Below are 26998 nucleotides of genomic sequence, written 5' to 3' on the forward strand. Positions count from 1 at the left end.
ATAAATATCATCAAAATGTCCATTCTCCCAAAAGCAATTTATAGATTCAATGCAATACCAATCAAGATACCGAAGACCTTTTCTCAGATCTAGAAAAAATGATGCTGAAATTTATATGGAGACACAGGAGACCTCAAATAGCTAAAGCAATCTTGTACAACAAAAACGAAGCTGGAGGCATCAAAATACCAGATTTCAGGACATACTACATGGCAGTTGTAATCAAAACAGCATGGTACTGGTACAGAAACAGATGGATAGACCAATGGAACAGAATTGAAACACCAGAAATCAACCCAAACATCTACAGTCAACTTATATTTGATCAAGGATCTAAAACCAATCCCTGGAGTAAGGACAGTCTATTCAATAAATGGTGCTGGGAAAATTGGATTTCCACGTGCAGAATCATGAAGCAAGACCCCTACCTTTCACCTTACACAAAAATCCACTCAACATGGATTAAAGACTTAAATCTACGACCTGACACCATCAAATTATTAGAGAGCATTGGAAAAACCCTGCAAGATATAGGTACCGGCAATGACTTCTTGGAAAACACCCCAGAAGCACAGGCAGTCAAAGCCAAAATTAACATTTGGGATTGCATCAAATTGAGAAGTTTCTGTACTGCAAAATAAACAGGAAAGTGAAAAGACAACCGACAGAATGGGAAAATATATTTGCAAACTATGCAACTGATAAAGGGTTGATAACCAGAATCTACAAAGAAATCAAGAAACTCCACAAGATCAAAACAAACAACCCACTTAAGAGATGGGCCAAGGACCTCAATAGACATTTTTCAAAAGAGGAAATCCAAATGGCCAACAGGCACATGAAAAAATGTTCAGGATCACTAGCAATCAGGGAAATGCAAATCAAAACCACAATGAGGTTCCACCTCAACCCAGTTAGAATGGCTCACATTCAGAAATCTACCAACAATAGATGCTGGAGAGGATGTGGGGAAAAAGGGACACTAACCCACTGTTGGTGGGAATGCAAACTGGTTAAGCCACTATGGAAGTCAGTCTGGCGATTCCTCAGAAACCTAAATATAACCCTACCATTCAACCCAGCCATCCCACTCCTTGGAATTTACCCAAAGGAAATGAAATTGGCAAATAAAAGAACTGTCTGCACCTCAATGTTTATCGCAGCTCAATTCACAATAGCTACGACAAGGAACCAACCCAAATGCCCATCAACAGTAGACTGGATAAAGAAATTATGGGACATGTACTCCATAGAATACTATACAGCAGTCAAAAACAGCGAAACCCAGTCATTAGCAACAAGATGGAGGAATTTGGAAAACATCCTGCTGAGTGAATTAAACCAGTCCCAAAGGGACAAATATCATATGTTCTCCCTGATTGGCGACAACTAACTGAGCACCAAAGGAGAAACTTGTTGAAGTGAAATGGACACTATGAGAAACAGTGACTTGACCAGCTCTTGTCCTGACGGTTGATGTACAATGTAATACTTTATCCATTTTAGTATTTCTTTTGTTCTAGTACCATTGGTTGGACTCTGTAATTAACACACAATTATTCTTAGGTGTTTAAATTTTAACTGAAAAGTGATCCCTGTTAGGAATTTGGAAAACATTACGTTGAGTGAAATAAGCCAATCCCAAAGGGACAAATACCACTTGTTCTCCTTGATAGGTGACAACTAACTGAGCACCAAAAAGGAAACCTGTTAAAGTGAAATGAACACTATGAGAAACGGTGACTTGATCAGCCCTCACCCTGACTGTTGATGAGCAGCTTAATATGTTATCCCTCTCAGTATTTTTTTTTGTTTGTTCTACTTAATACTTTTGGTTGAATACTGTAATCAATACACAATTCTTCTTAAGTGCTGAAACTTAACTGAAAAGTGATTGCTGTTAAATATAAGAGTGGTAATAAGAGAGGGAAGAGATGTGCAATTCGGGACATGCTCAAGCTGACTTACCTCAAACAGTAGAGTTAGAAACATACCAGGGGATTCCAATTCAATCCCATCAAGGTGGCATGTACCAATGCCATCTCACTAGTCCCAGTGATCAATTTCTGTTCACAACTGATCATAATGATAGGACTAAGAACCAAAGGGATCACATAAACAAGAATAGTGTCTGCAAATACTAGCTGATAGAATCAAAAAGGGCGAGAATGATCCAACATGGGAAGTGAGATACACAGCAGACCCATAGAATGGCAAATGTCCTAACAGCACTCTGGCCTCATAATCAGCCCTTAAGGCATGTGGATCCAGCTGAAAAGCCCATGAGAGTATTTCAGGCATGGAAAGCCAAGACACTCTGGGGGGAAAAAAACCTAAATGAAAGATCTCCATGAGTGAGATCCCAGTGGAAAGAACGGGTCATCAAAGAAGGAGGTACCTTTCTCTGAAGGGAGGAGAGAACTTCCACTTGGACCATGGCCTTGTCTAAAAATGATCAGAGGCGGTGAACTCAGGGGGCTTCCATAGCCTTGGCAGCTCATTTCAAGAGCCTAGGGTGATTACTGAGGCCATAAACAAGAGTGTCAATTTGTTATGTCAACAACAGGAGTCACTGTGCACTTACTCCTCATGTAGGATCTTTGTCCTTAGTGTGCTGTACATTGAGATTTAATGCTATAACTAGTACTCAAACAGTATTTTTCACTTTATGTTTCTGTGTGGGAGCAAACTGTTGAAATCTTTACTTAATGTATGCTAAACTGATCTTCTGTATATAAAGAGAATCGAAAATGAATCTTGATGTGAATGGAAGGGGAGAGGGAGTGGATAAGGGGAGGGTTGTGGGTTGGAGGGACGTTATGGGGGGGAAGCCATTGTAATCAATATTCTGTACTTTGGAAATTTATATTCATTAAATAAAAGTTAAAAAAATGATTTAAGCAGAAGAGTTGCACAAATAGACATAGGTTAAAAGGATCACTCAGGTCAACACATTGAGAAGATTAAAAAAAAAAAAAAAAGAAAGCAAGTTGGTTCAGATTTCTCAGGGAGTTTCCTATTGAGGGGAAATAAACATTTCGAGCATCTGGAGGGGGCTGTAGGGAAGTGACTGGGCTGTTTGGGAAAGAAGAGAATGAAAAAAACAATGTGAGGAGAAGTCATGCTGTGGTAAAGAAGAAAGGAAGAAAGCTTCTGCATTTCAGAAGTGTGAAGTGTAGGAGAGAAATTCAATGTTTCACAAAGTTGTATTGTAAAATGCTTTATGAGGTCACTGCATCACCATTCAGGAAAACCTACAGTACCAGGTTATATTGGTGGCTGGTGTTGCGGCACAGGGAGTTAAGCTGCTATCTGGGGACATCTCCATTCAGTATAAAAGTGCTGGTTTGAGTCCAGGCTTTATCCAGCTGCCCACTAAAGCATCTGGGCGGGCAGCAGATAACGGCCCAGGTACTTGGGTTTTTCTCACCCATGTGGGAGACCTGGATGGAGTGCCTGGTTCCTGGTTTCTGTCTGGCACATTACTGACTGTTGTGAGCTTTTGGGGACTGGACCAGTGGATGCAAGATTGATCCCCTCCCACCCCCTTTCTCTCACCCACTCTCTGTCACTCTGCCTTTCAAATAAAAAAGTATTCCACTGCTTTCCCAGGCCACTAACAGGGAGCCGTATCAGAAGTGGAGCAGCCGACACTCATACTGGCTCATCTCTGTCCCTCTGACTTTCAAATGAAATAAACAAATCTTCACAAAATATTTTTCTGCATGTTTTCATTTTCTCCATTTTTAAGATATTTTATGATGTATTTGTAATTGATTTTGAACAAGCTAAGACACAAACACATCCACTAGCCTAGGCCTACACACGTTCAGAATCAGCCATCTTTGTCTTCCACTTCCACATCTTATCCCTGCTGGAAGGTGTTCAGAGGCAACCAAACACACAGAACTGTCATCGCCTATGATAACTATGCCCTCTGTGGACACTTCTGGAAGGAGCTGCCTGAGGCACTTCCCATCACTTTTCACAAAGATGTCTGTGGCAGTTTTCTTTTTTTTTTTTTTTAACTTTTATTTAATAAATATAAATTTCAAAATTACAACTTTTGGATTATAGCGGCTTCCCCCCACCATAACCTCCCTCCCACTAGCAACCATCCCATCTCCCACTTCCTCTCCCATCTCATTCTTCATTGATTCATTTTCAATTATCTTTATATACAGAAGATCTACTTAGTATTTACTAAGTAAATATTTCAACAGTTTGCACCCACACAGACACACAAAGTATAGAGTACTGTTTTAGTAGTAGTTTTACTGTTAATTCACATAGTACAACACATTAAAGACAGAGATCCTACATGGGAGTAAGTGCACAGTGACTTCCAATTCAATCCCATCAAGGTGGCATATACCAATGCCATCTCACTAGTCAAAGTGATCAGCTGAAGTTCATAATTGACCATAATGATAGGATTAAGTGTCAAAGGGGTCACATCAACAAGACTAGTGTGGTAGTTTTCTTGGTTGCCTACCCACCCCACCAGGTTTACTTGTAAACAGATGATGTACCACAAGGCACTTTTCAGCATTGTGGGACCATATTTTCACATTGTAAGGAGCTTGTAGAGGTATATAAAAGCATCTGTTAAATCTTTACTGTGAATTCTTGGAGGTTCTTCTGTTGCAGTTTCATTTTTTTCTTCCGTTTCAGTTCCCATGAGTAACACCTCTTTGCTTAATTCCTCAGGAACCACCTCTTGAGCTCCTCAATCTCACCCTTGTTCACACCTAGGTTACAGTTGTCACCATCTCCACCATAGCCTTGTTGATTTTCCCATGTTCATCTTTGGCAGATACATGGAGGTCAGTGATAACCTTGTTCCATTTCTTCTTCCAGATTCCATTCATACATTGCTGGATGACAGCATCCCAATCCCAAGCAGGATCCTTGCTGCAGACACAAATGTTGTACTCCCTCTAGGCTCCTCAGTGTCTTCCTCAGGGGTAGCAAGGCCTTCAAAGTGATTATAACTCCTTGAACCATTCGTTGGATCAAAGAGGTGGTGTTTACATAATTTTGATATTAAGATAAAGATCACCAATAAAAGTAGAAGGTGCAGGAGCATTATTAACAATTAAAATATTGAAAGGTGTTTTATTCTCCAAAAAGTTGGTACTACTTTACTTTGCTGGCACAGAAATTAAGGAGGATATCCTGGAGGAGGAGCTGGGTCATCCATTCCCACGTATGCATACCTATGTGCTTAGAGGCCGTGAGAGTCTCACTATGCTATATCACAAAAGGGTTAATTTTGTAGCCTGCAACATAATCCTTACACGAGATTGCTACCCTGTCCTTAACAGCCTGGAAACAAGTCATTGACTTGTGATCTTACAGATGAAAGTCCTTTCAGGCACCCATTTCCAGAACAGGAAGGTTCATCACATCGAAGCTTTCTTCTGGGAAGTAGCTTTACTACCCAATTAGCCTATCTAGGGTTTACAAAAATTCTTCAGCTGCCTTGACATCAGCACTCTCAGACTTACCACTCACTTTCACATTACATTATGAATAACTTCTCAGAGCTAGCAGTAAAATCAACAAGTAATCAAGCCTACTCTTTCCTTCCAGCATCATACACTAACTTTCTACACTAGTCATGATTGTCATGGTCTTGAGAGAAATGAAATACATTTCTGCGTTTGTTGTCCAATTCAGGTCATAATAAGTTTCTCTATATCTGATATAGGCTCTTTTCAAATTTTGATAGTCTTCTTGCCCTCAATAAATCAGATCCTATAAGAGCTTCCATTACTCTGTTCCTCATGATCATAGCTATGAGGGAATGGGACATGACTGGAGAGCAATAACCATTGTCATCGTCCTTAATCACTTTTAATTTCTTTTCTAGATAAATCAGTGGATGCAGCGTCTTACCAGCAGCATTAACAGCAGATTTTGTACACTTCAGGGCCACGATGAACAAAATAACAAGAGATTAAATCAGGCCCAAGATAAAACGACGTCATCAAGAAATGTAATAAATATAAGTTGTATGAGGCCGCTGCTGGCCACTGTCTTATACGTGGTTCAAGGGTGACTAACACATCCTCATGTGCTGCACTCTGTAATTGATGATGAAAGAAAAAATATGGTATGCTGATTGACTTACCCTCGATTGCTCCATTTGTTACCTAAATTATTCTGAGTGTAAATGTTATTATGCTAGCTACATTTTTATGACAAAAAGACAGCAAGACATATGCTTTATAAATTTAGGTCATCAAATTCAACCAAGCTAGCTTTCTTCAAACACCAATATGCTTTTATCAAAATCTAAGCTCAGAGCAAGAGTCTACTTAGGACCTGAGTGTTGTCTTTTTGTTATGAAAATTTAAGGAAGGTGAATCATCAGGAAAATATGAGCTGTTTGGAAATTGACAATCTTAAGTGTATTTTCTGAAAGTATTAAGAAAATACTTTAGCTATATGGGTGGTTAATCTTAAGTTGTTCCATCAGCCAAAACCACAATTCAAATTCAAAATTCTTGTATAAATGAGTTTTATGTTATATAGCTGGCATACAGCTAAACTTTTAGGACGAAAACTATAAGATCTGCTTCTGTCTATATGTTTATATCTGTCTGTTTCTGTGTTATATATATGTGCTATTCTTTTTTCTTTAGGGATAATGGCCAAAATGTGTAAAAGAGCTCTATATTCTTGACTTAAAGGAAAATAAGTGTTTATATAAATTGACTTTTTCTCAAACCCTCAAAAATATGAAAACAAATGCAAATATTTTTCAAATTCATATGATATAAAATTAACTTTGGTAAATCAAAGCCAGATAAATTTGTCTGTTTAACTAAAATGGGAATATCTTCAAGATCCCAAAATTAAGTAAAATGTATAAGCATAAGTTTTATTCCACCTGGGTTTTCTAATCAAATGACTTTATGTTATCTCAACCAAATGTTTAACATTATAAAATCAGGGTGGGAGGGATTGGCCTAGCAGTTGTTTTTGATTGGGACGCCTATATCCCATATTGGAATACTTGGGTTTGAGTGCTAGCTCCACTCTTGAGTCTGGCTTCCTGATGATCCATACCCTGGGAGGTAACAGATGATGGCCCAAGTTATTGGGTTCTCATCATCCTTGTGGAAGACTTAGATTGATATCCTGGATCCTGGCTCTTGCCTGGCCCAGGGCCCATCAATGTGTGCATCTTGGGAGTGAACTGGCAGATGAGAGCTCTATCTGCTTGTGTCTTTCTTTTTCTAAGAAAAAACAGGAGGGAGGGAGGCAAAGAGAGAGGGAGGAGCAGAGGGAGAGAGACTGTAAACTATGAGGTCAACTTGTGGAGAAATATGAAAATGCAGACTTCAGCATGTCATTTAAACAAAAAATTACTGTTTATTTAATTTATTCCAAATTTGAGATGATGGTTATCTTTGTCTAATACATCATGAAAATTTCATGGGTATACAAACATAATTAAGAACAAGTAAATTAAATAGATTAATGAAGGGTAAAAATTTATAAATAAATTTACAAACATAATTGTGGTTTGTGTGTCTACTTAAAAATAACTTTCCAAATCTCTTTGATAACTTATACCCTTGGAGTTTTGCTAATTTAAGTTAAATAATTGATATTAATTGAATATTTAGTTCATTTCTGAATAAAATATAATACTGAACTATTAACTAATTAATATAAATGTATTGCCTTTTGATTTCTTATTACAGAAGAGTTTAGGATATTCAGATCTTTTTTATTCATGCTGAAAATTTGTACCATGAGGAAGCATATGCACCAGGAAATTAAGAATTGGTAGATTCATAACCTTGCCAATTCCCAGAAAACTGATGTGACATTTCCCAAATGCTTATTTCCTAGTTTTCATGACAAATTAAAGTCATGAAGAGATACAAATTTGAACTAATATAAGATCATCAAAACTGATAAAAATAATAAGGAAGTAACTCTGGATGTAAGAGAAGCCAGACAGGTTTTCAGTTAAGAAATCTGTAAGATCTGACTGTTTCCATGTTTATTTTGTTCAGGGAAAAGGAGAGTGCATTCTACAAAGAATGCATGGTCGTGCTACGATGAGAAGGAGTGCAGAAGATAAAAACTAAGGTGGGGGTGGTATTGTGGCACTGTGGCGCAGAGAGTTAGGCCACTGCTAGTGTCACAGGCATTCTATTATCCTATATGGGCACAGATTCCAGTCCTGGATGCTCCATTTCCAATCCATCTTCCTACTAATGAGCCTAGGAAAGCAGTAGGAAATTACCCATGTACTTGGGCCCCTGCAACTATGTGCAGGATGAAGCTTTTCAATACTGGCTCCGGCCTGGCGTGGCCCTAGCCATTGAAGCCATTTGGAAAGTGAACCAGCAGAAGCAAGAGCCCTCTCTCTCTCTCTCTCTCTATCCTCAATCACCCGCAGCTCTCTGTAACACTGCTTTTCAAATAGAATAAATAAATGTTGTTTTTTAAAATATTTATTTATTTATTTGAAAGGCAAAGTCATAGAGAGGCAGAGGCAGAGAGAGCGAAAGAGGTATTCCATCTGCTGGTTCACTCCCCAGATGACCACAATGGCTGAAGCCAAGAGCCAGGAGGTTCTTCTGGGTCTCCCAGGTGGGTGCAGAGTCCCAAGGACTTGGGCCATCTTCTACTGCTTTCCCAGGCCATCGCAGAGAGCTGGATCCGAAGTGGAGCAGCCGGAACTCAAAATGGCACTCATATGGGATGCTAGCACTGCAGGTGGCAGCTTACCAGCTAGGCCACGACGTTGGCCCCAATAAATTTTTTTTCTTTTAAAAAGTTGAGTGGATATAAGAAAATTTTAGTTTTGGGGAAAGGGAATCTTGGAAAAAGAATTTTATGTGCAATCCACATGGCTAAGATATGAATGGATTCATTTTTTAAGTTTTTAATTTGAGCATTAATATCAAAAGTAAACTGATATAAGATTAGAATTCAGCCTTTCTGTTAAAATGAAAAGTTTTCCTAGTATATTGGTTTGCTCTTGCTCTCAGTAAGAAATCATGAAGTTTTTTCCCTATGTTTTAAGCAATCTACTTAGTAAACCAAGATTCTCTGTCTTAATAAAATCATGTTGTCCTGGTCTTTGACTACTTAGGAAAACTGAGTCTTACTATTGAAAGGGGTAAGGCTTTTTTTTCTTAAACAATAATGTAACTTTATTTGCCTTTGAAATCTTAATCTCTTAGCTGTCACATTTGTGCTGTTTCACAATGACCTATGATTGTATTTATCAAATATTTAAATATCTAATATTTTTGACAAAATGCCAAAATCAAACTCTAAATTAAATCATTTTGGACTTTAAACTCATTTTGGTTTTTGCAGATGGGCAAATATCCAAAACAAACATATGCTTCCTGCAAATATACACAATATTTTTTCCTGTAAATAGAGAGTTAGCTTTATTGGATATGTTAAATTTACATAGGGAACGCTGTCTAATAAGAAATGATGTTTAACCTTTGAATTAGATCTCTATGAATATGTTTTGTTAATGTGTGTTCCAGAAATTATATGAAATTCCTAGAACTCTGGTATGACTTGATATAATGTTATTGTTCATGAGTCTAGTTACTATCTTAAAATGTATGTCATAGAAATAAAGGAATGTCTTTGTTCATTGTGTTGTATTATAATAAACTCTCATCAGACTTTTAACCAAGGTCATTTTAAGACTTCTTGACTTACACAAGCAGTGTTTGTAAGCAGCTATAATTTTTTAAAAGTTTTAATTTATTTGAAAGAGTTACAGAGAGACAGGGAGACACACACAACACACACACACACATGCACAGAGAGTGAGAGTGAGACAGACACAGAGAGAGAGAGAGAGAGAGAGAGAGAGAGAAAGAGACAGAGAGAGAGAAATGTTCCACCTGCTGGTTTACTCATCAAACGTCTGAAATGGCTAGGGCTGGGCTAGGCCAAAGCAAGAAGCCAGGAGCTTCTAGGTCTCCCACATGGGTTCAGGGGCCCAAGTGCTGCTTTTCCAGGTGCAGTAGCAGGGAGCTGGATCAGAAACAGAGTATCTAGAACTTGAACTGGTGCTTATATGGGATACCAATGTCACAGGCAGCAGACTAACCTGCTACACAACCACACTGGCCCCAGTAAGCAACTATAACTCTAAAGTGCTTAGTCTTCTAGTAGATTACTGACAAATAAAGGCTTCTGATAATTTCATGATTATACCATTGAACTGGGTAAGAGTTTGTGTGATTCTAATGAAAAAAAAACAAGATTTATAAAACAGATAACCAAAGATCAAGCAGAACAAGATTTTTTTTGTATGGAGCTTAATGAACTGATAAAAATGGTGATAATGTGACATTTTAAAAATATTGCTAAATCTCTACTATTTTAGTTTTCATATTTAAGAAAAATATTTTTTCTTCAGCTATCTACAAATTGTAATAATTTGATAAAGTATATCTGTATAAACAAAAATTGTAATTATTACTTTTTCCCTATCTGATCATGCCAGAATTCAGAACATATAGGTCTGCATATATTCTTATTTTCATGCCAATACAATTTTTAATTTATTTATTTATTTTTTTGACAGGCAGAGTTAGACAGTGAGAGGGAGAGAGACAGACAGAAAGGTCTTCCTTTTTCGATTGGTTCACCCCCAAAGTGGCCGCTACGGCCAGCGCTTTGCGGCCGGCGTGCTGAGCTGATCTGAAGCCAGGAGCCAGGTGCCTCCTCCTGGTCTCCCATGCGGGTGCAGGGCCCAAGCACTTGGGCCATCCTCCACTGCACTCCCAGGCCACAGCAGAGAGCTTGACTGGAAGAGGAGCAACTAGGATAGAATCTGGCACCCTGACTGGGACTAGAACCCGGTGTGCCGGTGCTGCAGGCAGAGGATTAGCCAGCCCCAGCCACAACTTAAGAACACTTTGAGGCCTTTGCTAAGAGAAAAATTCACCCACATCTGTAGGTGTTACAGGTAATGTCTAATTACAAGTCCTTGGTTAGGCTTCCTAGCATCAAGGTGCTTTTGAAAATGTAATCTGAGAGTCCTTGCTAAAAGTTACAGTGAAACAGACTTAAAAAGAACCTTTATGATCACATTATTGTTGTGCATTTATGTTAATGCTGAGGCTGAGTTTAATTAGACTAGATGTATTTTTCAAGCAAATTTATGTTACTCTAATTATCTTTGATAGAAATGGAAGTAACTGTAGAGGCGAAAAAAACTATGTTCTTTTCAGGGAAAACTATACTGCACCCTGTATTTGTCAGCTGCGCATTACTATAAAGAAATACTAGGGACAGCCTACTTTATAAAAAAGACACTTTTTGGCTCCCAATACAACATGAGCCAGGCCCCACTGGTGTTCTTGCTGGCAGAATCCTAGGTGGTAAATGGCAAGAGGCAGTGAGTGCGCAGGTCTGTCTATATTTGAGTGGCCCATTTCCCCTTCTTATAGAGCCACCAGGATTTGATCATGGAGTCTTTAAGGGCTTAATGTAACTTAATTGCTTCTCCAAGACCTTCCCTCTGAACACCATAACTGGACTAAGTTTTCATGCTCTCAGTGCCATTAAACATAAGACTTTGGGGACTAAACTTTCACATGAATTTGTGGGGACAAATTATTTGTCTCAGTGAGTAATTCATGAGTCCTAACATCTGCTTATAGCGCATTCATTAGATTCTAACTCTGTTCACTGTCTTCAGGGTTTTGTTGTTTCCCTGTTAGGCTGGGTCCTGAATTCTTCGAGATTCTGGCAGTATCTGGCTAGCACTTTGCAAGTTGGCATTCACCATTTTCTACCACTCTTTTGACTTGTAACCACTAACAACAAAAGCTACGCTTTTCCTGATGCCCTACAAGCTGAAGTGGATGACTTAGTGTGAACTTCAGAGGACAACCTTTTTGCCTGCTTTTGCTGCTGTTGGAGCCACTCAGGGAACTGGCTGAGATTCCTGGGACATTATACCCCATAAGTTGGTTGTAGGTGCATGGATTGATTTCTGGAGTTTCTATTCTGTTCATTGCTCTATACATCTATTTTTGTGCCAGTACCAAGCTGTTTTGATTATAACTCTTCTGTAATATGTCTTGAAATCTGTTTTGTGATGCCTCCAGCTTTGTTTTTGTTGTGTAAGACTGCTTTAATTCTGCAGGGTCCCCTGTGTTTACATATTAATTTCAGCATCATTTTTTCTATATCTGAGAAGAATGTTCTTGGTATTTTGATTGGGAGCACATTGTATCTGTAAATTGCTTTCAGTAGTATGGACATTTTGATGATATTGATTCCTCCAATCCATGAACGTGGAAGATTTTTCCATTTTTTTTGTGTCTTCTATTTTTCCTTTATGTTTTATAATTTTCATCATAGAGATCTTTGACATCCTTGGTTAAATTATTCCAAAGTATTTAATTTTTTTGCAGCTATTGTGAATGAGATTGATCTTAGAAGTTCTTTCTCAGCCATGGCATTGTCTGCATATACAAAGGCTACTGATTTTTGTGTGTTGAGTTTTTATCTTGCCACTTTACCAAATTCTTCTATGAGTTCCAATGGCCTCTTAGTGGAGTCTTTTGGATCTCCTGTATACATAGAATCATATCATCTCCAAATACAGATTGTTGGACTATTCCTCCTTCCCAATTTGTATCCTTTGGATTTCTTTTTCTTGCCTAATGGCTCTGGCTAAAATTTCCAGGACTGTACTGAATAACAATGGTGACAGTGGGCATTCCTATCAGGTACGGGATATCAGTGAGAATCTTCCAACTTGTCTCCTCCATTCAATATGATGCTGGCAGTGGATTTGTCATAAATTGCCTTGATTGTGTTGAGGAATGTTCCTTCTATACACAAATTTTTAAAGTTTTCATCATGAAAAGATGTTGTATTTTATCAAATGCTTTTTCTGCATCTATTGAGATAATCATATGGTTTTGTTCTTCAGTTTGTTAATGTGATGTATCATATGGATTGATTTGCAAATGTTGAATATCCCTGCATACAAGGAATAAATCCCACTTGGTCTGGGTGAATGATCTTTCTGAATTTGTTGATTCAATTGGCTACTATCTTATTGAGGATTTTTGTGTCTATGTTCATCAAGAAAATTGATCTGTAGTTCTCTTTCTCTGTTGTATCTTTTTCATTTTTAGGAATTAAGGTAACGCTGGCTTCACAGAAGATCTCCTGGCTCCTAGTTTCTCCATGGCCTGTGGCAGCCATCTGAGGAGTGAACCAGAAAATGGAGGGTCTCCCTTCATCTCTCTCTGTATCTATGACTTTCATTTTTATGACTTTCAGATAAAAAAATAAACCTTTAAAAACAGAAGAATCTTACCAGAGTCACACACAGTAAAATATTGTTTAAAATTCCGATTATGATTATGATAATAGAACCTGATATGCTATAATAAGGGGAATCAAAATGTGGATTATAAACTGAAACTTACCACAAATATTGGCATATGTTATAATCTATGCTGATTTCTAACATCTTCAAGGCAAGATTTTTAAAATTACCTTCTTATTCATTTGAAAAGCAGGGAGAAAGAGAGAGAAAAAGAGAAAGAGTGTTCCCTTGTCTGCTAGTTCACACCCCAATTGCCTACAACAAAGATTGAAAGCCTGGAGCTAGGAATTCAATACTCCCACATGGATAGAAGGAACCCAACTACCTGAGAATCACTAAAGAACTCCAGAATCCCAATTAGCAGTAAACTGGAATTAAGAGCTGGAGCTGAGAACTCTACCCAGGTATTTTGAATCAATATGGTCATCCTATCTAGCACCTTAAACACTAGTCCAAATACCCACTCCAGAGAGAAATTTAATTTTCAATGGCATTTTGAGAGACTTCCACTCAGTAAGCTACTTCTTTTACTTCACTTAGAGATCAAAGTTCTTCTGGCTTAAAGGGTGCATTGATTCAGATGTGAGAGCTATTCAGATGTTGAGCAATATAAGGAATATCATTGTTATTTGAAGCTTCCTGTAATATCTTTGCTTTGCAAACTCCCTTCCTTCTGAGCAGGGAAAAAAAGGGTAATCTAAAATGCAATAGCTAAGCAGTTTGTTTACTCAGAAGTGATGTGAAGTTGTTTCTGTTTGCTAAAGTATTGTATTGACAACATCCACATAAGCAATTTTAAAAGTATATGCCATGGCTGACACTGGTGATGTGGCACAGCAGGTTAAAGCCCCAGCCTACAGTGCTGGCATCCTATATGGTGCTGGTTCAAGTCCTGGCTGCTCCACTTCCAATCCAGATCTCTGCTGTAGCCTGAGAAAGCAGTAGAAGATGGCCCAAGTCCTTGGGCCCCTGCATCCATGTGGGAGACCTGGAGGAAGCTCCTGGCTCCTGGCTTCAGATTGGTTTATCTCCAGCCATTGTGGGCATTTGGGGAGTGAACCAGCAAATGGAGGATCTCCTACACCCCCCCCCCTTTTCTCTAACTCTGTCAAATAAATAAAATAAATCTTAAACAAAAGTATATTCATAGTGAATTTGTTAATTTTGCCTACACAGTCTACAATTCTGGAAAACACCATTATTGTTTTATTCACTGGTATTCTCATCTTGATAATCTGTTTACGTACACTGAGGTGATATTTTATAAATACATTATTTATATAATGAAACTTGGAGAAAAATATCTTTTTTTCTAGTTGCTTTATATTTCACTTTTTTCTGCTATATTTAGATTGCATGATAGGCTTTAGGTGTCAGATAATAGTACAAAACCAATTTGTTTATTAAGATCTACCTCCACTTGTGTTAGAAATGGATTGCATGCCAATAGATTGCAATACAAGAAGATTATAAACTAATGGTTAGATGTTAATAACGGTAACACAAAACATTAAGGCAAGTGACATTTACATAAGTATCTTGATCTTAATACATGTAATTTACATATGAAAATTTAATCACCATAGAGATAAACAGCTGCAATGTTTAATTAAACTCTCCACACAAAATCAGCCTGCAAGAACTAGTTTGTCACTGCTAATTCATCACAATTCTCTTAAGTATTCTTTAAAATAAAAATGCAAAATAAATGACTCTTATTGATAATTTAACTTCTGGTTACTTTGTGTTTTAATTGTATCATCAAAGCCTGTTGAGAATACGATAAAGATTCTAGATTCATTTTCACTCTGTTTAGAAGGCAAAGCATAAGCATAGAGAAAATAAATGTATTTGTTTACAAACTTACAAGGGTCACCAGCACAATAGCACTAAAGGATAATTTAAGTAATTTTAATGTCAAAATAAGTTGTGGATAATGAAATGATGTAAGAATGTTTCTCAGTGGAGCTTTTAAAGAAAGAGTGCATTATACACAGAAATTGATGCCAGCAAGAGTGAGAATAGGACAAAAAATTGCTGGCCGAGAATAGATAAAACAAAACAAAACAAAAAGCTAATTAAATATAAAATCACAAATGAACAAACAAAAAGAGAATGATTAATCTTCCAATGCTGTAGGAAGTCATCTTTGGGAAACAGCACATGAGAAAATAGTGGAGATGGCAACTTGTGTGTACAAGCAAATGCACTCATTCATTCATTTTGAAAGGTGAGTGCCTACTGTATGTCAGGCATAATGGTACATACGCTAGCATAAAAGAATGCTTTAGATAAATTAGCTTTGACTTTGAAGTTTATGTCAGCTGCTGCTCTTCCTTTGCAGTCGTACATTAAAATGTAGAAATAGGAAATACTTCAATATAGTCAAGACAAGGCAAAGGACTTCTGGTATTCAGGACTAGGTTTCAAATCTCTATTTTTTTAAGATAAGTTCAGATGATTGGAAAATAATGTAAATAAAATTAACATCAACATTGTGCTGAAGACAAAACCTAATTGGACTTTGAAAAATGACATTTCTCATGAGTTGGTTCTTAGGATATGATTTTAATGTTGAGGGCATCCAGTTTCTTGCCCAAAATGTTTTCTAAGATTAGTGTAGCTACAGCATTTTTAAAAAGAAACAAAAGCTATCACTTCCAATTGTATCAACAATTTACTCTTAGTTATACAATAAATGTCAATGATTTTTATTTAAATTAATTACATTTGTGAATTGAACACTAAATACTTTATAGCCTCAAATATATGAAAAAATAAGAAAAACTAAAAAAAAAAAAAAAAAGAAAAAACTTGTTAGAGTACAAATGAGGCCAGACCATCTGAATAACACTCTGGAAAATTCATTACATGTACTTCTGTTTATTTTTATATTTTACATAAAGTAATTCATCTGGAGGCTCTGGGTTGCTCAGTTTCTCCTTTGTAAAATAAATGGTTTAACTTGGATAATGTAAAATCTAATACATTAAACATTTTATTTTAGTTCAAATCATGAACTTCTATTTAGCAATTTTTTTGGTAAGATACAAAAACCACTATTCCTAAAGAGTATAAACAAAGCTATAAACAATAATCAAATCTCAAAATGTCAATTGCTCATATAGATTACATTTGTTTGTACTCTGTATATTAGTTACCACAAATCAGAGAAACATGATACTTATCTATTTAGGAGTGGCTTATTTCACTAAGCATAAGAGTCTCCAATTTTATCCATTTTCTTGCAAAAGGTAGAAAAGAATCTTTTCTTTGTAAACATTTATTTACTTATTTTCAGAGAGTTACAGAGACAGGAGGAGGGGAGAAAGAGAGAGAGAGAGAGAGAGAGAGAGAGAGAGAGAGAGAGAGAGGGAGGGAGAGAGAGAGAATGAGAATCAAGATCATCCATCCACTGGTTCACACTCTAGATGTGGAACTTCACGGAGGTCTCCCACATAGATAGCAGGGGCTGAAACACTTGAACCACCTTCTGCTGCTTTCCCCAGGCCATTAGCAGGAAGCTGGATCAGAACTGGAGCAGATGGAACAAGAACTGGTGCCCATATGTGATGCTGGTATTGCAAGTGGAAGTTTACCAGCTATGACACAACACCCACCGGCTCTGGCAATCTTTCCATAGAGTACACAAATCTTCTCTTGAAGTAAGAGCTGGTTGATTGGATGTGAAATGAGTTTTCTTACATAAGCAAGGACTACATTAAATTTTTCAAGGTTTCAAATTTGCTTTAAGAGGATGCAAATGTAAAAATGTTTGTCCTATAATATTAATATTAGTGAAAAGCTCTCTTGATATTTCCCCCAATGTTTATCCTTGTCTTTCCTATACAGATAGTTTTACAGAAATTTTAGATGCTTTATCTGTTTATTTCATATCTAATTAAGTTATTCTTGTTAAACTTGCACATCTAGTAGAAGCTATTTTGTGAGTGTACACAACTGAATGTGATAAAATCATGTCAGCAGAGACAAGTGCTGTCTAGCTTGTCAGTGATGTATCAGTCCAATGTAAATTGTCATAACTTCAAGTATTTTATTTAATTTAATCTTCAAAATCAACCCCAGAGAGATTAAGTGATTCATATAGGTTTTGATTTGCATTTCCCTGATGGTTAGTGATCCTGAACATTTTTTCAGGTGTCTGTTAGCCATTTGGATTTCCTCTTTTGAAAAAATGTCTATTGAGGTCCTTGGCCCATCTCTTAAGTGGATTGTCTGCCCTGTTGCTATGGAGTTTCTTGATCTCTTTGTAGATTCTGGTTATTAAGCCTTTATCGGTTGCACAATTTGCAAATATCTTTCCCATTCTGTCGGTTGCCTCTTCACTTTCCTGACTGTTGCAGTACAGAAACTTGATGTACATCAATTTGATGTAACCCCAATTATTAATTTTGGCTTTGACTGCCTGTGCCTTCTGGGTCTTTTCTAAGAAGTCTTTGCCTGTGCCTGTATCTTGCAGGGTTTCTCTGATGTTCTCTAAGAATTTGATGGTGTTGGGTCATAGATTTAGATCTTTAATCCATGTTGAGTGGACTTTTGGGTAAAGTGTAAGATAGGGGTCTTGCTTAATGCTTCTGCATGTGGAAATCCAGTTTTCCCAGCACCATTTGTTGAATAGACTGTCCTTGCTCCAGGAATTGGTTTTAGATTCCTGATATATAGGATTTTGAAACTGCTTATTCTTCAGAAAAATACCAAGGATATTGAGTGATTCCTCAAGTCTACCAAAATAGTCTAAGTCTGAACTCAGACTCCAAGAACATTGCTACATATATTTTATGATAATATAATCCCACAAAAAATTGATAACTTCTGTTTTCTGGTATGTTGATGTGAATATGTGTGTAGAATTTTCTCACAGTTCACCAGTGCATAAAAGGGTCTTTGCCTAGTTCTAGGTGTTACAAAATGTGGGACCTAATTTCAAAAAGAGCAGTCTCTTAATGATTCTGTGATACTTTGGCAGTCCGTCCTTCCCAAGATTCTTAATTCAAATATTATAAATTATATAATTATAATAATTAAATAATTCAAAAATTATAAATTATAGAAGCTAAAGATATTGATTGATCCAGCAGTATTAATGTATAAGTAGATTGTGATTATAACAGAATTATCTCATGACAGAAGATATAGCATTAGGTGTAAATATTTTCCTGCTTCAGCTTATTTTATAAACAAAATTAAGTGTAAATGTCACTATATATAAACTTTTGTTTATAGAATTATTATACCTTATTGCCTCAATTTTTTTCTTTGTAATTTTTATTTTTTCTTCTTACCATCATATATTGGTATATTGTATTTCAAACAGCACATGACCCCTTTCAGTTTCTACTTCCTGGTTTGTAACACTTCACTGTCTTAATGTAAAAGGCCAAGCCTTAGGAAATAAAATAGTCCCCTCTCCCACCTTTATTCATGATATGTATATCTCAAGACAATGGATAGCAAAAACTGGATAGAACCAAGCTCTCTATATTCTATATTTTTTCTATGCATTGTGATAAAATTTAACTTATAAATTAAATTAATTTAGCTTGACATTAGAGATAAATAATAATGATAAAACAAGAAAATCATAATAACACAGAGTACTAAAATATGTGAATGTGGTCTCTCTTTGTATAGACTCCATGCTTTCTGGTGAAACATGTTGGTTTAAATAGGAATATGTTTTCTGCTATGTCTCCCCACCTTCCTTCCTACACACAATATAGCACCTTTTTTGGAGCTGGTGCTGTGGCACAGTGGGTTAACACCCTGGCCTGAAGCGCTGGAATTCCATATGGGTGCTGGTTCTAGTTCCGGCTACTCCTCTTCCCATCCAGCTCTTTGCTATGGCCTGGGAAAGCAGTAGAAGATGGCCCAGGTCCTTGGGCCCCTGCACCTGTGTGGGAGACCCGGAAGAAGCTCCTGGCTCCTGGCTCCTGGCTTCAGATCTGCGCAGCTCCTGCCGTTGCAGCCAATTGGGGAGTGAACCAGCGGATGGAAGACCTCTCTCTCTGTCTCTACCTCTCTCTGTAACTCTGTCTTTCAAATAAATAAAATAAATCTTAAAAAAAATATATAGCACCTTTTTGTCTGAATTATGCACTTACACATTGTGGCTGTAACTGTGGCAGCAGGAGGCAATCAATAAAACCAGCTTGAATTCCTATTTCCTTCCTCACAATTTCATAGTTAGAAGATTCATTCCTACTATAGATCTTAGCAACTTCAGCATGTGATTTTTTTTCTTTCTTTAGTATTGAGTATTTCCATCTTTTCCCTAAAAGAAGCACTTTCTGTCTTCTCTTTGACATATCAAAATTGCCAGCACCACTACTCTTGCCCTTTGAAGCCATGATTACATAAAATAAGTGTTACTTAAACACAAAGGCTTTGATGCTGAAGCATTCCATCTGATAACCAAGATGACTACGAGGTGACTAACAGATAGCTAATACGTACAATGTGGTACAAACAGTGTGGAGGTGCTTGATAGAAGAATGGTTCCCATCCCTGGCAACATGGAGTGGGACAGTGAGAGACTACATCATGCTCTTCAGAATGGTGTGCAATTTAAACCTTATGCATTGTTTATTCTGGAATTTTCCATTTAATATTTTAAGGTGGATGTTCATGCATAACTGAAATTATGGAAAGTGTTTGTAAAACAGATGAATTTTAATGAATTAAATGAAAGATTTTTATTTCATATTAGGTGACAGGTTCCCATAGTGTCACTCTATTTTCTTTCCCTTCGTGATGAATAGTGACCACATTACTGAATTTGATGGAAGGCACAGAATTTCAAATCAGGAAGAGTATTTATTTGCTGGGTTTATTGGATAGCTGAAATAATTTATTGAGACCAAGAAGTACATATTACATTTGTTTAGGATTCAGAATGTCATTGCACATTTATTTGTTTATTTGCAGAGGAATATGGAATTAATAATGATCTAAGTAATGTTTCCAAGAAATGCCAAGTAATGTAATCCAAGAAGCCCACCTTCAAAATTTATATAAATTATGAAACTAACAAAATTGATATTATATCCTTTTGTCTTTTTTAGGTGAGCTTTTGCCTCTCATTGCTCTTGGATTTGAATTAATTCATTTAAACATTCAAGATTATATGACTAACACAGTGACTTCTGAGGAATGGACATGTTATTGGACATTTTATTGTCATTTTATATTTATATATAATTTATATAGTAACTGTAGCAATTGAAGCAATTATGAACACTTTATGCTATTTCTCCCACTGAGATAAATATAGAGACATGGAGATGAAGCCTTTCAAAGAAATAAAATATAACTTACCTTTTCTTTTCTGGATTAGTGAGCCAAACATTACAGCTGCCCATGTTGTCAAAATGCCATGAGAGAATTTAGTAGAAGAGAAGCCAATAATGTAGTCAGTGTCTGACATTTAAATACATGTTTTCACTGGTCTGTCAAAATTAATCATTAACTTTAGCATTAGAAGCATGTATTTCAATAATAGAGGCAAATTTTCCCACCATCCCTTCAGAACAAAAGTAACCCCGTGGTGTTGTAAATATATATTCCAGACTTTGAGAAAAAATGGATCCCACAGGATATTGCTCCTCTCCATCCATTGATGATGTCAGTGAGTCTCTGATTAGCTACTGACATTTGAAATTATGGTGGGTCAGCAAGGTTAATGAAAGCCTTCTTTATATAGCCATGTCTCTGTTGCCTCTGTGCCTTCCTGGGCTTTTGGCTTGTTTGCTGACCTCAAAAAGCAAGGCAAAAATAAGAATACACACCAAGAGAAGCATAGTTGGGGCACTTATCTACGGATGGTTTTTAATACCGCTATTTAACAAGAAAGAAAAAGGTTAATGAATAGCAACTTAACTTACTTGGAAATGGTTGAGCACAAAGGGTCTAGTTAATAACCCTGGTGAACTTGTTTAGTTTAGATGAAAACATTTCAATAAAATTAGATGAACTACAATTTTTCTGCCTTTAAGTAGAGTGACATAAATTTCTCATTTTATAATTGAGTCACTCTCTGTTGGGGCAAGGGAAAAAGATATGAAACTGAATTGGATTTCTTGATTCATGGAACAGTGTCTTAGTGCTAGAGAAGGCCACTGAGATCTGGTTTAATGTTTTTCAAATTGTGTTCTGTGACACTTCCGGATTTCCTGCCATGACCATGCAACCTTGCAAGTGGAGGAAAAATGCAGCTTGAGTCCTCTTCTCCAGACACTCTTCTCAGGCTACCCAGGATGTCAGGGGAAAGAAAGCTTTGCTGGAAAAACAAGCTTGAAGGCCTTGGATCTGCAACAAACATTCTCATTTTACAATTGAGCTATCTGAGATCTGGGAGTTGCCAGAACTCTGAAATGGAAGTGTAGGATGTTTTGTACCTCTCGCACTTTAATCTAGAGTTCTTTTTGCCAAACTATGGTTCTTTTTAGTATTGCTTTTTTTTTCTTTCAGAGAAAAGGATGTCATAGCAAAAATAGCATTTTGAATTATCTTTTTCAAAAGTGGCTTGAAGGCCAGCATTGTGGTTAAGCTGCAGCTTGCATCACTGGCATCCGATGTCTGAATGCTGGTTACTCTGCTTGTGATCCAGCCTCCTGCCAGCGAGTGTGGGAAGGCAGCGGATCAGGGTACCTGATACCCACGTGGGAGACTGAACCAAGTTCTTGGCTCCTGGCTTTGGCCTGGCCCAGCCATGGCTATTGCAGGTATTTGGGAGGAGAATCAGTAGATGAAAGATCTTTTTCACTGTCTCTATCTCTGTTTCTCTCTCTCTCTCTCACTCTCTCTGTAGGGGTGGGTGTGTGCATGTTTCTCTCTCGTCCTCTCTCTCTACAACTCTGCCTTATAAGTAAATAAACAAATAAATAAACATTTTTAAAAAATAAAATAAAACAGCCTGAATGTGTTTTGAGATGCGGTTGGAAATGTGGGGAAGACTCCTCCCCAGCCATTTCCCTGCTCACTTTTTCTGTGCGAACAGACACCTTGGTTTGTGGTGTAAGTCTCTGTAAGATGTTCCATTTCCATTTATGTCAGTTGAGTGAATGTAAATGGATTCTAGGCACTGAGAAGTCCGCAGTGTCTCCAGAAAATACCATCTGGTTCTCCGTGTCTTCACATCATTTACCACAGGCATTGGTTAGATTTTTCCTTCTGATGGCAGGATATGTGGAGTGCTCAACATGCTGGGAAAGAGAAGGATGAAATGTAAAAGCTTTTGTCCAAAAGATGAAAGAAATTAAACCTTTCTGTGCGGTCCCATCCTGGGGCAGGGTGTCAGACATTTGTCTGGAGGAAAGGAGGAAGAGAAGTGAGAAATCCTGATGGTGCCTCCTTTGCTTTCTAGTCATCTCTATCACCTATGACAACCAGTTGCAGTTTTCATATGTCAAGTGTTGTGTAGCTGAAGCTTCTGATTTTTTTTTTTTCATTTTATTTGAAAGGCAGACACACACACTCCCACATGTCCACTGGGTATGTTTGTGGGAGTGTGTTTGTGTGCATGTGTGTAGGAGGGGGAGAGAGAGAGAGAGCGAGAGTGAGAAACAGAGAGAGAGAGAGAAAGAGAGAGACAGAGAGATCGGCTAAAACCAGAAGCCTAAAACTCACCCAGGTCTCACCTGTGAATGTCAGGTTCGCATACACCTGAGCCATTATCTCCTGCCACTCAATAATTAGATAATTTTGGGATGCCCACATCCCATATTGGGACCATGGTCTTGATAAAATCTTTACTGGGGCCAGAGTTATGATGCAGCAGGTTAAGTCCCAAATCAGAGTATCTGGGCTGCTCCACTTCTTATGCAGCTCCCTGATAATGCACTTGGGAGGCAGCACGTGATGACCAAGGTGCTGGAACCCTTGCCACCCATGTGGAAGACCAAGATGTAGTTCTTGGCTCCTGGATTCAGTCTAGCCCATCCCTTGCTTTTGTAGCCACTTGGGGAATGTTCCAGTGGACCAATCTCTCCCTTTCCCTCTCTGTCCCTCCTCCCTCTTTCTGTCTCTTTATCTGTCAAATGAATGAATGAAGGAATAAATAAATAAATAAATCTTTAAAATTTTTAAATTGCTATGTGAAGAGAACTAGAGTGACTATGGAAATCTTTATTTCTTTCAGACTTATGCTTTTTATTATTTTGTGACCATGTGAGCAAATGTGTTCTCAAAGCTAATTATTGACTTTAACACAAAATAGTGTCCCCAACTTGCTCAAATTTTCTGTTTTGATGAGTGGATTTTAATACTACAATATATAAGAGATATCTATTAAATGTACACATAACACATATATATCCACATACCGACATTGCCTCAGCCTTTACTATTGTTTAAAATTAAGATACATGACAGAGAATGACAATTTCAAAAAACCTGAGAACATAGAGTTATTAGAAGATCCTGGGAAAAAAAGTGCTGTGCCATCCATAAAAGCTCTTACATACATGTTCATGCTTAAATAGAATTAAGAAATAATACCTATTGTGTAGAATTGCTGGTAGTTTAAATGAGGTTACAATGGAAAAACAGCAACTGCTTGACATATAGGATTTTACTTATTTCATGAAAATTATTGTTAAGAATTTGGAATTGTATTACATTATAAAACCTACAAACTATAGAATTTTAATGAATATTGAACTCTTTTATTATAGTAGAACATACTACAATTTTCAGTTAGTTTGTACAGAAAAAATTAAAAATATAAGTGAGAGTGGAAATTAAGTAGAAAATTTTAAACAAATCACCTTTGTGCAAATAGTGGGTAAGAGTGAAAAATTAGTACAATTAATTAGAAACTGAAAATGTGTCTGCACTTCTTGCACTTCTCTTGTGTTTGTGTACATTTTCTTTTTAGAAAAACATTTGTTCAAGAGGCAAAGGGAAAGGTAGACAGACAATGAAAGCTCTCATCCACTGGTTTCCTCTCCAAATGCTGAATGGTCATGACTGGGCAGGCCTGAACTCAATTCCGGTCTTCCATGTGGATGGTAGGGACTTAACTACTCAAAGCATCAACGTTCACCTCCCAGGGTCTGCATAAACAGGAACCTGGAATTGGAAGCTCCAGTTGGGAGTCAGACTCAGGTATTCCAATATAGGATGTGGGAATTCCAACTAGGTTAAATGTCCAGTCCAATCTACGTATTCCCTCAGGGTATATTTAAACTATGGCAGATACTACTACTGAAGTATACTTAATCAAAAATTTCTGTCATTAAAGTGTTAAAATATTTTTTAAAAATAATAAATCTGGTCACAGTACGGTCACTATAATAGGGCTAACAATATTTTTAGTGAGGAAATAAAGTTGCTGTGTTTTTACTCATAGAAACTTAGAAATAATTTAAGGCATTCTTATATGTCATCACCTTGTGCTTTAAAAATACCAGGGTTTGTATACACTTTAAAATCCACAAATAATTATTAGAACCATAACATATAAATAAGTAATTATATATTTATAAATAAATGCCTACACATAGAGAGTGACTGTTACAAAATATTTAGATATCAGATATGAATTTTTAAAAAAAGATTTATTTATTTGAGCTAGTTGCTGAGAGCAAGGGAGAGGTAGAGAGAGGTGTTCCATGTTTCAATCCTCAGTGGCAGCAGCAGCCAGGACTGAACTAGGCAGACACCGGGTGTCAGGAGCTTCATCTGGGTCTCTAATGTGGGTGGCAGGGGTTCAAGCACTTGGGTTATCTTTGGCTGCTTTTCTTAGGGCATAAGCAGAGAGCTGGATTGGAAGGAGAGCAACCAGGGCTCACACAAGCATGTGAATGGGATGCTGGCAGTGCAGGTGGCTGCCTTCCCTATTATGCCACAATGCTAGCCCCAAGATTTGATTTTTTTTTAAATGTGCTAAAAAAATGAGCTGGAATTGATAGGAATCATTAAGCCAGTTTTTTAAGAAATGAAGTTAACACACTGGGCCTTCAATCTGAACTTCTGGAAAATTGGAAAGCAGTATGAGGGAAAACAGAGCATTCTTGCTGGGCTTTGCTGAGCTTTGTAGCAGAGCTACCAATGTAAAGCTAAACTCAATGTATATGGATAAGGAAGATGAGAAGCCAGCTTATGCTTGTGGGGCTTTCATTAAGAACTAAGTAGGGACTGTTATTGTGGCACAGGGGGTTAAGCCATCATTTTGGTTACATGCATTCCATATCAAAGTGCCAGTTTGAGACCAAGCTGCTCTGCTTCTGAAATAGATTCCTGCTAATGCCCCCTGGAAGGGCAGCAGAGAATGGTTCAATCACAAGGACCCCTGCTACCCATGTGGGAGACCAGGATGGACCCCTTAGCTCTTGGCATTGCCTGGCTTAGATCTGGTTTTTTGGCCATTTGGATAATGAACCAGTGGATGGAAGATATCTTTTTCACTGTATTTCTGTCACTCTGCCTTTCAAATAAAGCAAATAAGAAAAATATTAGAGAAGAAGGAGGATGAAGAAGAGGAGGAGGAGGCAAGGGAAGAGGAGAAAGAGGAGGAGGAGTAGGAGGAGGATGAGAAGAAGAAAGAGGAAGAAGAGGAGAGAGACAGTTCTCATAGATTTTTCATATGGCAAACTCCCTAGGTTGTCTATATTGATATCAGTGTCTTAATAGGAAAAGTGATTGATATTTTTACACTTAGATTAGAAGGCCAATTTTGATTTTTAAATTTTATTTTTAAAGTGTATACTTATTTATAATTTTTTAACTTTTATTTAGTAAATATAAATTTCCAAAGTACAGTTTATGGATTACTATGGCTCCCCCCCCCCAACTTCCCTCCCATCCACACCCCTCCCATATCCCACTCCCTCTCCCCTTCCATTCACATCAAGATTCATTTTCAATTATCTTTATATACAGAAGATCGATTTAGTATATATTAAGTAAAGATTTCATCAGTTTACACCACACAGAACATAAAGTAAAATACTGTTTGAGTACTAGTTATAGCATTAATTCACATTGGACAACACATTAAGGATAGAGATCCCACACGAGGAGTAAGTACACAGTGACTCCTGTTGTTGAGTTAACAATTTGACACTCTTGTTTATGGTGTCAGTAATCTTCCTAGGCTCTAGTCATGAGTTGCCAAGGCTATGGAAGCCTTTTTTTTTTTTTTTTTTAATTTTTTTTTTTATTTTTTGGACAGGCAGAGTGGATAGTGAGAGAGAGAGACAGACAGAAAGGTCTTCCTTTGCCGTTGGTTCACCCTCCAATGGCCGCCGCGGCCGGCGCGCTGCGGCCGGCGCACCGCGCTGATCCGATGGCAGGAGCCAGGAGCCAGGTGCTTTTTCCTGGTCTCCCATGGGGTGCAGGGCCCAAGCACCTGGGCCATCCTCCACTGCACTCCCTGGCCACAGCAGAGGGCTGGCCTGGAAGAGGGGCAACCGGGACAGAATCCGGCGCCCCGACCGGGACTAGAACCCGGTGTGCCGGCGCCTCTAGGCGGAGGATTAGCCTAGTGAGCCGCGGCGCCGGCCATATGGAAGCCTTTTGAGTTCACTGACTTCGATCTTATTCAGACAAGGTCATAGCCAAAGTGGAATTTCTCTCCTCCCTTCAGAGAAAGATACCTCCTTCTTTGATGGCCCT

This window comes from Oryctolagus cuniculus, chromosome 3, assembly GCF_964237555.1.
Source record: "Oryctolagus cuniculus chromosome 3, mOryCun1.1, whole genome shotgun sequence".
In the NCBI taxonomy this organism is placed as follows: domain Eukaryota; kingdom Metazoa; phylum Chordata; class Mammalia; order Lagomorpha; family Leporidae; genus Oryctolagus; species Oryctolagus cuniculus.